The sequence below is a fragment of the Lacerta agilis genome, chromosome 7 (genome assembly GCF_009819535.1).
Source record: "Lacerta agilis isolate rLacAgi1 chromosome 7, rLacAgi1.pri, whole genome shotgun sequence".
Classification (NCBI taxonomy): Eukaryota; Metazoa; Chordata; class Lepidosauria; order Squamata; family Lacertidae; genus Lacerta; species Lacerta agilis.
The window spans coordinates 80,972,217-80,981,483 of NC_046318.1; positions in this window are offsets into that span (position 1 = coordinate 80,972,217).

The window sequence follows — 9,267 nt, forward strand, 5'->3', positions numbered from 1 at the left end:
CCAACTTTCTCTCTCTCTCTCTGAAATGAACATTTCAAAATATTCGTTTAAACAACCTTAAGTCAATGACTTCGCTGCTTCTCTTTCCGGGTGGCGCTGTGGGCTAAACCACAGAGCCTAGGGCTTGCAGATCAGAAGGTCGGCGGTTCAAATCCCCGCGACGGGGTGAGCTCCCGTTGCTCGGTCCCAGCTCCTGCCAACCTAGCAGTTCGAAAGCACGTCAAAGTGCAAGTAGATAAATAGGTACCGCTCCGGCGGGAAGGTAAACGGCGTTTCCGTGCGCTGCTCTGGTTCGCCAGAAGCGGCTTTGTCATGCTGGCCACATGACCCCGAAAAACTGTCTGCAGACAAACATCGGCTCCCTCGGCCAGTAAAGCGAGATGAGCCTAGCATATTTTACATAAACTAAACCATTCGGTAATCCATTGTTACATCTATCCAAACTTATTTACACTGTTGAATTTGTCTTGATGCTACCAGCGTATTTAAATGAACGGTTTTCACCCATGTATTCAGTAAACATTTTCCAGTCTTCTTTAAATGTACATTATTCTTCTTCTTCTGTATGTTAAATCTGCAAGCTGCCCAACTCTCAATGCAGACGCCAAGTTCCTTTTCAGAAAAAGCTTGTTTATCTATTACGTTTTTACGCCTCCCCCCCCCCCGGAGTTTAGGGTAGTGTACGTGGTTCTATCCCCTTGCCCCCCCCTTTCATCCTCAATGTTCGAAATTAGCCAGGCACCAAGTGCATTTTACACCTGGCTATCTATCGGCCACTGAAGATGCCAGCGCACCAGGATGGCACCTAACATCTCCGCCATCTGGAGGTGTATGCCTGGGGATCGTTGGATCTCGACTGTTTTCGGACACTAACACTCCCATCCTGTAGAATTCGATCTGTTATATTTTATCCGCACAATCAAAATGAATTTCAGGAAATCAAAATCCTTTTTCTTTTTCAGGCTGAGCAGGAGAAGTCACCATTCAGAAAAAAAGAGGCCAATATATGTGTGGAATGACTCTGGATCAAGCAGCTTTTCTTCTTTCAGTTCTCAAATTTCTTAACCCAGCTTAAATACTGTCCTCTGAATTAGCCCGATGTTTTAACTGAGAATCAAACACAGTCAGTCCATCATTTGGAAAACAAGACTATAGAACCCTCTTGCCCAAAAATGGCAACCAGACGTTCCATTTTGGCGACTGCAACCTTGGTTTAAGGAGCCATTTGGCTGCTAGCTTATATTGTTTCTAACACTGGCTCTTATATACAGATATATAGTACTGTGGTACCTTGATTCTCAAACTTAATCCGTTCCAGAAGTCCGTTCCAAAACCAAAGCGTTCCAAAACCAAGGCGTGCTTTCCCATAGAAAGCAATACAAAATGGATTAATCCGTTTCAGACTTTTAAAGACAACCCCTAAAACAGCAACTTAAGATGAATTTTACTATCTAACGAGACCATTGATCCATAAAATGAAAACAACAGGACTAGGAATAATTTATTATTGGCCAAGTACATTTTCCAACATACTTGGAATTTGTTTCAGCTACATTGCAATGTAAACATACAGACACTGTTCCTCTCACAATACAAAGAAGCAAAGAAACCCCACCCATAATTTACCTCCCCTTCAGCTATACAACTACGAATTTAACAATTTAATGGCACAAGGGGAAAAACTATTCTTGTGCCTGGCCGATTTTGTATATGAAGTCCTGTAGCGACGTCCAGATGGAAGTAAATCAAGCAGATGATGACCGGGATGTAAAGGATCTGCTACAATTCTCTCTGCTCTCTTCCTAACTCGGGTAGCATAAATTGTCTCTATTGAAGGCAAGCTAACACCAATTACCCTTTCTGCAATTCTTACAGCTCATTGGAGCCTTTTCTTGTCTCTCTTGGAGGCTGTACCATACCAAGCCGTTATAGAATTACAGAGAACAGTTTCAATGATGCCTCTGTAGAATTGGATCAACACTTCCTGGGGCAATTTAAATTTCCTTAGTTGACGCAGGAAATACAACCTCTGGTGGACCTTTTTAATAATACAATTGATGTTGCTTGACCAATTTAAGTTATAAGAAATTATAGAGCCCAGGAACTTAAAGGACTCTACTACTACAACCATGTTACCAAGAATGGAAAGTGGTGGCAGAATGGAAGAGTGCCTTCTGAAATCAATTACCATTTCTACAATATACTGCAGTCTCACAATCAATCAATCAGTCAGTCAGTAGCTGAACTGGGTTCCACACAGTCACACAAACAAAAAAGAAAAGTAAGTACCAAAAACAGACAGACCTCAGTGTAACATTCAAAACGGAAGCGTGGCACTCAAATCGGAAGCGTGAAACTCAAAACGGAGCACGTTCGGCTTCCGGAAAAAGTTCGCAAAACGGAACACTTACTTCCGGGTTTGCAGTGTTTGGGTTCCAAGTTGAGTACCAAGGCATTTGAGAACCAAGGTACTACTATATGCTGGTAGGAAGCACTATCTAAACACTTCATTAATAATAATAATAATAATAATAATAATAATAATAATAATAATAATAATAATAATAATAACGGGCACCCACTTTTCTATCCGGCATGGAGGAGTGTTGCCCAGCAGATAATCTCTCTCTCTCTCTCTCTCTTTGCTAGGAGGTGGGACCCAAAAGGTTGACATCACTGGCCTGAACTTGCCCAGCCCATTCTGCTGTCACAGTATGCGACACATGAGGTCACAATATGGACCAGGGGAAGCCATCCTCTAGCTAAGAGGGAGTAAGGTCTTTTTTCTTTCTTTCTGCAAACCGCTTTGAGACGTTTTGCAACCAAGAGGTGTACAAAGTTTACAAAATAAATAGGACTAAAATGACGGCAGAAGGGGGCGGGGAGAAAATAGGTGCCTTCCAACATCTGACCCCGTTCTTTGTCCTCCGTTAATCCTGCATTGGGAAGGGAATGGACTAGACCCGTGTTAGAAACTCAAGATATATTATAGGAACCAAACGGCTCCTTAAACCACGGTTATGATGACCAAAATGGAGCGTCTAGCTGCCATTTTGGGGCCAGGTGGCTCAAAGGTCATATTTTTCAATGTGACTCTTTGGTTCCTCAAATTCATTCTTTTTTATATTTAAATTCTTATTGGTTTTATAAACTTTACACAAAATCCAATTCAACCACTTTTCTTAGCGATTCGACTTCCCATTCTTACATTCATGAGGTTTTCCCCTACAGACAAAACTACCTGCTACCTTATAAGAGATGGAAAGGCCTGGAAAAAATCCAGCCCCCCCCCCCATGAAAAAATAATCAGTTTGATATAGTTTGAATATTCCACAGAGTGGTTTCTGTTGTTGAAAAAAGGGCTTTGGGGAGCGGGAAAAACTGTTTTCCCCCATTCCCCCCGAAGGCCTTCCCATCTCTATGCCTTATACAAAATTCTTATTCTACTATAAATTTCTTTATTCCCTTCATTCTTACTATCCTTCCATTGTTTATACTTCCAAGACCTGCTTGCAATTTCAATCTGGCTGTCAACGACATTCTTCCATGGGCTTTTCTTCATTTGGGTCTCTTATTTCCCCCCCCCAATCAATCTCACCACCTCCACATAGCCCATTAACTTCAAAATCCTTTTCCTCTTTTGTTGGGGGTTCCTGACATTTGTTCTGACTGTGCAGATAAGATGTCACGGATAGAATTCTATAGGAGGTGTTGTGTATGTGTGAAAGCAGGCAAGACCCAGGGATCCCCAGGCATGCATCTCCAGATGGTGGAGACATCAGCTGCCATCCTGGCACCCGGGCATCTTCAAAATAATAATAAAAAAATGAAAATTCTATTATATTACTCGACATACGAATTTTTCGACTTACGAATGAAAAAAGTGCCCGCACGCCTACGAATTTTTCGACATCCGAAGGACATCCGTTGGCGGTTTTAGATGGGGTTTACTCGACTTACGAATTTTAGATGCGGTTTACTCAACTTACGAATTTTAGATGCGGTTTACTCAACTTACGAATTTTTCGTTTCCAATGCATTCCTATGGGGAAATCGCTTTTTTCGACTTACAAATTTTTCGACCTACGAATGTGCATTCAGAACGGATTAAATTCGTAAGTCGAGGTACCACTGTACTCCACCCATTTGGCTGGGTTTCCCCGGTCGCTCTAGGCAGCTTAAAGCATATATGAAAAGATAGCAAAACACAAAGCATTAAAAACTCCCCGATGCAGGGCTGCCTTCAGAGGTCTTCTAAAAGTTGTGTGGTTCTTTATCTCCTTGACATCTGAAGGAAGGGTGTTCCATAGGTGCCACTACCAAGACGACCCTCTTCACTTGGTTGCAACTGGCCCATAGGTAAAGGGCCCCCTGACCATTGGGTCCAGTAGCGGATTACTCTGGGGTTGCGGTGCTCATCTCGTTTTACTGGCCAAGGGAGGCGGCGTACAGCTTCCGGGTCATGTGGCCAGCATGACTAAGCCGCTTCTGGCGAACCAGAGCAGCGCATGGAAACGCCATTTACCTTCCCGCCGGAGTGGTACCTATTTATCTACTTGCACTTTGTGCTTTCGAACTGCTAGGTAGGCAGGAGCAGGGACCGAGCAACGGGAGCTCACCCCGTCACGGGGATTCGAACCACCAACCTTCTGATCAGCAAGCCCTAGGCTCTGTGGTTTAGACCACAACGCCACCCGCGTCCCACTAACTGGCCCATAGCCAGGTGCAAAATCAGCCTGGGAAATTTCAATTGCTGGGTTAGATGACCTTTGGGGTCCTTTCTAACTCTACAATTCTGTAATGAAGGGGATCAGCAGATGACCTGAGAGCCCAGTGAACTCAGGGAATGGAGACGGCACCATGTTTTAATGACTCTGTGTGTTGAAGCAAGAGGATTTTGACAGTCTGAGTGCAACTTCTCCCAGGAACCTACTTTATACCAGATCAGATTATCTGACCAGGGGTGTAGCAAGGGGGGGCAGGCCGCCCCGAGTTCCATAATGGAGGGGGTGACAAATTATCAAGGAACAATGTTTTTTGAATTATTTTTTTGAATTATTTTTGAAATTTTTAAGGTTTTATATTACTATACTAGGGATTATATAGGTATATATGAAATTTCATGCATATCGGTTAATATCTTGACCCTCCTCCACCAAAATAGCTGTTCACTTGGCTGTTTTCCTATGTCATGAACGCTGAAATTTCAGTTCAGAGAAGACTTACTGTTCTCAACCCTAACCCTGTGGAAACCCATCTAATTAGACTTTAATTTGATTTTGAGAAGTTTTTAGGAGGTAATTTAATTATTGCTTGATTTTATACCAATGTTATGTATCTGATGTTAGCCACCCTGAGCCCAACTTTGGCCGGGGAAGGTGGGATATAAATAAAAGTTTTTTATTATTACTTGTTATTATTCCTTTGTAAGAAAATATGAAATAACGTAAAACCATTTTGCGGGGGGGGGGATCAATGGGGGGGGTACCACCTGACCTTCCCATGCCTCGGGGGGTGGGGACAATTTTTTTTTGCCCCCCGGTACCAATTTACGGTACTTTGCTACGCCCCTGTATCTGACAGTCACTATCTGTCACAGTCAGACTGGGCAGCTAGCAGCTCTCTAGCCAAGGAAGGTCTACCTGGTCTTTTCTCAGCTGGAGATGCCTCAACTAGTGTGATGTGACCTTCGCCAGGGAGGAAAGCATCTGGACCAAGCATCTTGAGATGGTTGCCTGTGGATATCACCCCTCTCCCCTTCTTGCCCCTGCCTGCTGCCAGGTGTATGGAATGGACTTCCCAACTGCACCTGGAACCTGAAACCTGCAACGCTAGCAGTTTGGAGCTGACTCATACATATATGCAAGCTTCGGTTGCAAACAGCCGTTACTGAACAACTTGCAGCTGAATATTGTAAACTGCTGACTCAGAAGAGCAGGGTGGTTCAGTGACCTCAGGTGATTTTAAAGTTTTGCCCGTGGTTCGTCAACATGCATGAACTCGCCCTTGTCAGGGATTCGAAAGATGAGGAAATAAATATGTCGCCGGATGTGGGGCAGAGACACTACACTCGCTTCCTGGCAGGTGAGCTGCAGCTGTTTGCAGGGGGAAAGAGGAGGAGGAAGGAAGGGAGGGAGGAAGAGGAGGAGTTTGGATTTGATATCCTGCTTTATCACTACCCGAAGGAGTCTCAAAGCGGCTAACAATCTCCTTTCCTTCCTCCACCACAACAAACACTCTGTGAGGTGAGGCTGAGAGACTTCAGAGAAGTGTAACTAGCCCAATGTCACCCAGCAGCTGCATGTGGAGGAGCGGGGAATCGAACCTGGTTCACCAGATTATACGTCCACTGCTCTTAACCACTACACCACACTGGCTCTCAGTGGAGGTCTGTGTGGCACAAACACACTGGCAGAGTCTCCTGGTGCGCCTGCTGCTGCTGTGTCTGCACCGCACTGACTTCCCTGTCACCTCCCCACCTCCTGGTGAGAGCCATATTTTCCTGGTGCTGTGTGCATACACACTGATACCAGATCTGCCCAGAGCCTCCCTGTTTCCTTCCAGCGGAGGAGGGAGCAGCAGTTTCTGCAACTGAAGCACTGGCAGCAAGGCAAGCACAGTTGAAGCAATTTCAAGGCGACTGGCTGGGGTCACACTCTCACCTGGCACACACACACAAATCTCAGGTCAAAGTTGCAACAGAATGGACCAGCTGCCCATTTCCAGATGGTGTCCACGCAGCCCCACCTCATGCTCAGGTAGCAGCACACCTGAGATTCTTCTCTCTGGGCCTCTTGAGTGGGATTGTGAACAGAAGGAGCTGAAACAGCTCCTATGACTGTACTGGGTGACCTTCACAAACCAGAGTTTGGCATCCACCAAGGCACCTCCTTTCCCTGGTTCCCAACAAAGGGGCCTGACTAGTAGACTATATTCTGCCCCTTGTTTCAGGAAACTCTCTGAGATCCAGAGTCACTCTCCTTTCCATAGCCAACAGAACCTGCCCGGTCCATGATCCCTGCCCTCAAGGAGTCAGGCAAGAGAATAAAAGGACCAGGTAAGGAGTTGATGGGAAGGATCTCTGCCCGAGATTGGAGAGCTGGAGTAAAGGTAAATGGACCCCTGACCATTAGGTCCAGTTGCGGACAACTCTGGGGTTGCGGCACTCATCTCACTTTACTTGCCAAGGGAACTGGCGTTTGTCCACAGACAGTTTTTCTGGGTCATGTGGCCAGCATGACTAATCCGCTTCTGGTGAACCAGAGCAGCACACGGAACCGCCAACCTTCTGATCGACAAGCCCTAGGCTCTGTGGTTTAACCCACAGCGCCACCCGTGTCCCAAGTGTCCAAGAAGCATCTCTGCCCGAGATCGGAGAGCTGGAGTAGACAAGTCAAATCGTCTGATCTGCTGCAAAGATGGTGTCCTACGATTTCCAATCTTCCCAACGACCTTGTATCTTGTTCTGTCCCACTTTAACTCTAACGGCTTGCAGCACGGAGATGAGTTTGCTTACAGCCTTATTAAGTTCTGATTAGCCCTCCCCAGCTGGGAAAATCCCAGGCCAGGAAAGTTGTGGCAATGATGGTATCAGACCACGTTGACGGCACCTGCAAGAGGGAACGTCCAAGAACTTGTCAACGCCGCTTTGAACTTTTATCTCGCTCTCTCTCCGGAGCCCTGCCAAAAAAGCAAGATCTAGCCATGGCCTCATTTCTTCCTTTGAAAAGATCTCGGTCCTGGCTGCATGGCAAGAGATTTGCATCTCTCCACCGGGACAAGAGACGGGGTGCTAATGCGAAGCAGACCGAACAGCTTCTTGGACCGGCTACAACACCGCTTGTTCTTTTGGGAGAGATGCAAGCACTGAGAAACATATGCTCTACTCGGCGGATCCCAAATATTCACACACACACACACACACACACACAACCCTCCAGGAGAGAATTGCTTTTACTGAGGCTCAAAGAGAGAAGCGTGGAAAAGGGGGCACACAACATGCCCAGGAAACAAAACAAAACAACAGGTTGCCGGATAGCAGAGACTCCCAGCTGTGGGGAACGGGTGTGTCCTAAAGAATTTCCTGTACTTTCCCTATTGTTCCCGAAATCAATCCTGGGCGAGGCTTTCCTACCACCCCATTAACCGCAGCCATGCCCTTCCTCAAAGATGCCAGATTACAGACTAAAAATAATAATAAAAATAAATTCCTTCCAGTAGCACCTTAGAGACCAACTAAGTTTGTTCTTGGTATGAGCTTATATAAGGGTCTGGTGACTTCTGTTTCAGTGTATCTGAAGAAGTGTGCATGCACACGAAAGCTCATACCAAGAACAAACTTAAGTTTTTTTTTTTATTTTGTTTCGATTATGGCAGACCAACACGGCTACCTACCTGTAACCAGATTACAGACTGTAAACCCTCCAGAACAGGGGAAGTCAGAGCATGGGTATGTAAAGTAAAAATGTATAGGGTTTTTTCTTTAATTAAACGAAACCCCCCAAATTTACTTATGATGAAGGATTTGGCACAATATGCCCCGCTGTGCTGCGCTATCAGTAAAGAGAGGCCAGCTGATTTAGAAGCCAACAAATTTTGTGTCCCGTTAACACAAGAGAAAGAGAAGAAGGTGCGAGAGACACCAAAAAAATGTTGTTTCCTATCCGCAGTGTTGATAACCACAGGTGGGTGAGACGGGGCTAGGAACATTTCAAGAAGTCTCCAGCCTCATTACCTCGCAAAACCGAGGAGATGGGACCGGGTTGAATAGAATTCAGTTTATTCTGTTGCAATGAAATGTGTGTAGCCTCGGCTTCCTCTTCTGTAGGCTCAGACATGTTTACAACAGCCTTAAACAACAACAAAAAAACCCTACAAACTACAATCCGAAACCCAGTATGCCTAATATTGGTAGGTCTCTGACCCATCTGATGTGAAACCTCTGCAATCGTATCAGAATCAGAGAGCGCTGGATCGGGACCAATATTCATACAGTAATTTTATTGGTGCTTAATGACGACCAAAGCCGCAATTTGCTTCTCAAACAATGGCAGCCTTATTCCTTCCTTTGATGGTAATCTTAACACACACACACACACACAGACACACACAGCTGGCTTCCCACCGCTGAGGCAAGTCTTCCTTTTTTAAAAAGAAAGAAAGAAAAAGGAGCCGAACTATTTTAGGTTCAATGTGCTCACTTCGCAACGAGATTAGGGGCTCTGCGGAGAGAGACAGGCCCATCCTTCTCAAGAGAGGGGATGCCAT